Consider the following 4,510-nt stretch of genomic DNA (forward strand, 5'->3'; position numbering starts at 1 on the left):
AATGGTAATTAGATCGGATGAAATGAATCCAGGTGTCAGAGTTCAAGCTGATGCTAATAAACCAAGTTGCCTGCTCCCTGGATTTGTAACGTGATTTATCTGTGAGTTTAAATAAGGCAATGCTGGTGATAGTCTTGTGTGTAAACAATCACTTTATATCCAAGTGCGTTTAAATTGTGTTAACAGGGTTATTTTACAGACTGTAAAATAGTACAGTAGCCTGCAGCCAGTGTTCACATACTTTGACATATTTATACAAATGTGTGCTGTGTTAGCCGTTCACACTTGGTTCATAGACCAAAATGCAGAGACAGACATTTCATAAAGTGTGTTTTCATTGTTCACATAGATCTTAAGTGTGTGTGTGTGTGTGTGTGTGTGTGTGTGTGTGTGTGTGTAAGAGAGAGAGAGAGAGGGGGGAGCAGATGAAACTGTCTGTTCTCCTCTTCCTCTCAGGCAGCGCTCTCATGGCAGGTCCAACAGGGATGACTGTCTGCCATCTGTCCAGGTATCCTGCTCCGCATGCCTTTGCCCCGCAGCTCTGTCGACGTATCTGAATTTGCACGTATAGCTGTGTGTGTGTTTGCGTCTGTTTTTGTCTGATTTTTGTTGTTCTTTATCTGTGCTCTAAATTCTCAGAAATGGAAGTGTGTAAGACAGTGTTCTCTCAAGAGGTTAGCTTCATCCCCATACTGTTTCATCCACCCCTTCTGTGATTATTATTTCAAATCTAGACACACACACACACACACACACACACACACACACACACACACTCACAAACATACACACACTTACTTGTCGAGTATATATTAGTATGTCACACAGGTTCCCGCTGGCCTGGGCAAGCCCTCTCACTGCTGAGGGAAATGCCTGTATATGTATGCATATATTTGCAGAGAGACCAAGAGACGTAGAGGTGGAGCTTAAGCCGGAGATATAGTAGTATTGTCAGTCTGTGCGTGTGTGTGTGTGTGTGTTTGTTTGTATATTTGTGAGTGTGCATGGCAGGTGGTAAATGACATTGCAAGCCAACAGGCTAAGGTCAACCTCCCTGGGCATCAGCCCAAGCTATATGATTAACTAGCTGGCTGGCAGCTTGCTCCTGCTTTATTGACGCCACTACCCACACCCACTGTTTTCCACACCTAGACACACACATACACACAGACAGATATACACAGCTTGCTGAAATATTGATTTTTAAACAGCATAAAATTGTAAAGAAATTTAATGGTTTTATTGCTGGTAGCAGTAGCACTGCATTCAAACTCTCAGAACAATTTAAACACTCAAAACTGCTTTGAAAATGGCAATGTGTTCTCTTCATTTGATTTGTATGGATATTTAGACATAAAAGGAGGACAGGAGATGCACTATTCATTTTAATTGTAGCATTTAAAATTACATACAGCATTTTTATTCTGTGAAAGCAACAACCTGTGTGTTATCGCTGTATGTCTCTATTGTAGTTTCAGCTCAGATACATCGTTTAATTGCATTTTTGAATCAATATCTAGTCAATAATTACCTTCATATAATACAGTGTGAGATCCAACTGAGGTATTATTTGGTGTTCAAAATAGATCAAGTGCCTCTGCATGGCAGCACATCATGTTGCTCTATCTACATCATCTTTTCAAAGTGAAAGAAAAATCTTCTGACATGCGCTCTCTCGCTTTTTTTTTTTTTTTTTTCTTATGGCAAGTCATGCTTCATCAGAGCGGCATGCTGTTTGACCCACTTTACTTCAACATCTCATCCACCATTGTCTCAAAGAAAACCAAATACCATGGTGCATTTACAATACTCAGGAAAGAACAGGAGTGTTTTCCCTAACTTGCTCCAAATATGTATATAGTAAATATAACATTGAATATTTTCTAATGCTTTGTGTGTTTTGTGACAGTTAAATAAATACAGTAATTCATGTTCCTCACTCAGCTCTTTGCCTGTAGACATCAGCCTCTATGTGCTTGTGTTTGATAAAATATTTCCATTACCTGTGGCAACAGTGCGATGATAAAGGATGATAAATTTTCAGCAGGTGTGTGTTACCGTTGGTTACCCATCACCATATCAGAAGTGTGTATGCAGGAGGGAAGGAGGTCAAAAAATACGACAGCAGATCTAACACCGCTGAGATCTCTGTATGCAGCACTGGCACATTGGCCACAGGAAAGATCCAAAATTCACATCTGAGGTTAGGAAGCAGGAATGGATGGAGCAATGCTGAGGAGAGGGGGAAGGTGTGAGATGGGATGGAGAGGGGGGGGGGCAGCAGCTGGCTCCTTTTTTCCTGTCATTATCCCTGGTTGCTGTTTCAGTCAGCCCCATTTGATAAAAGTCAAATAGTACACTAGCCCTGATTATGTGACAACTGGAATTCACCTACTTAGTTAATCCTGCATCGGGGTTTAGATTTCAATTAATTTCTCTCTGGTTGCTCCATCCTCCTAGGGGGTGGTGAGAGCATGGTGGGGGAGGGGAGCCTGCTGTGTGGGTTAGCAGTATACAGTATGATGGAGAAGGTGGGGGGAGGGGAAGCCATACATAGAGAAGGGAGATGGTGAAAATGCCTGCACAGCATATTCAGATATACCACGCAGGACAGGAAGGTAGTGCCTGTCTGGTTTTCTTACTTTAACTGTGCAGCCAGGGAGCCATCAGCTGAGAATTTTTATTGCTCACACTTCTTTTGCGAGGGATTCATGGCGCACGTGTGACCGCAGTGTGTGTGTGTGTGTGTGTGTGCATGTCTTTGTGCGCTGCACTCAGCAGCCTGGTGAATATCGTACCTACACGCAGGCGAGTGTATGCTCTGCTTTTGTTCACATCCCTGTGCAACTCTGAGCACATGCAACACACATTTCAGCGCAAGTATTTGTCTGTGTTGCACACGGAAAAGCTGCATATTAATCAGGTCTCAGAGGGCCTTCAGAGATTCAAACCCCCCAGGTTGTGATTTTCCGCCATTAGTCTTACGAGGCTGAAGGGACTGGGACTGTTAAGGCCAGCTGAGCCTGCTGTGCTTGGGGAAAAATGCTACTGTATTTCCTCTCTTCTCTTCTCTCTATCTGACATTCCTTGACATTCTGATGAAGGTTCGAGTTAGAGCCTCTTTGCCGTGTCGCCATAGTAAATTTTTCACCATATGGCGTCCGGTCACACTGGGCGTCTGGGGTGGGGGAGGAAAGGCAATATGCCTGGTATGACGCTGCTGCACATCCATTTAAGAATGAAATAGGTAAAAATTCCAAGAATCAGTATGGACTGAAATTCATGTCTCTAATGTTGTGAATGTACTGTATAAAAATGAAAGAAACTACATTAAATGTTTTCTACTTATTCCATCAATGTCGTTAAAATAAAAATTGTTCTTACTTTGTGCAAGATATAACAGCCTTTCTTAAATAATTCTATTTGTGCAATTTATTCAGTAATAAAAAGCCTGCATGATAATAGGAAAATTGCCTTCACTATCATGACATTTTGCATTGAGCAAGTGGGATGTTGTTATTTTGCCCTTTTAGCTACTGACAAAATTCTCAATGCTCTTTAGGAAAAGGCTCAGTGTGAGTAATTTAAATCAAGTCAAAACACCCATCTTAAAGTAAAAGATCTTTCTTTTTATTTTTCATGAGAGAATAAAAACAAATTTTTTGTTTGAATGATTTAAACTAAAGGCGCAGCAGAGATTCAACAGTTCAGTGTAATCATTCAATTAAAGAGTGGTGTGTACATTATTCGTGGAAACGCAAGCCTTTTAAATCATCTTTCAATATTCATTGTTTACATTATGCTAATACATACAGTGTCCTGTAAAAATATATAGTCATATATTATACTTTTTGAATTATTAAGTCCTTACACTTCAGCAAATCTGTTCCTCACAAACATTCTTATAATTCAAATCTTTCTATCTGCTAATTCATTTCTTCTTCAGTCTAAAGAAAAAACTTTTTTGTGTCCTGTTCTTCTAATGCCATCATGAAGCTTCATACCAAAAAGCTTCCAAGCTGTAAAGGAATAATGTGTGAGCTAATAAGAAAGCTAATGAGAAAGCTAATGCAGGAAGGTGGCGGTCTTAGCCAAAGATAATGCCATGTAGAGCTCCTGCAGGGAGTCCTTGCTCTCCATCAGGTCTCATTAATAGAGATGGTGCTGTGGTGTGTAACAAGACTGACCAGTAATGCGCTGCCAGCTCAGTCTAATCTCCTTTGACCAGCACAGCTCGACCATGCAGCCAGGTAATGTGGCTGAATCCTTATCTCACCTACGGACAGGCCTCCGCCTCCTCGTCCTCAAGCTGTGCAACCCCCATGCAGTTCTGCTCGGCTGTGTCTCCTCCCTGCCAAGGTGAAGCCCTTAGAGCGGTGGATGCTGGGACACTAATGGAGCTTGGCATGCCAGCTCACTAACAGCATCTTTGGAAGGTTAGCAGGGATAAAAGTGTGAAGCATTGAAACGCTATAATGACACACAAAGATGAGGTGGAATAATGTGAAGA

This window comes from Echeneis naucrates, chromosome 20, assembly GCF_900963305.1.
Source record: "Echeneis naucrates chromosome 20, fEcheNa1.1, whole genome shotgun sequence".
Classification (NCBI taxonomy): Eukaryota; Metazoa; Chordata; class Actinopteri; order Carangiformes; family Echeneidae; genus Echeneis; species Echeneis naucrates.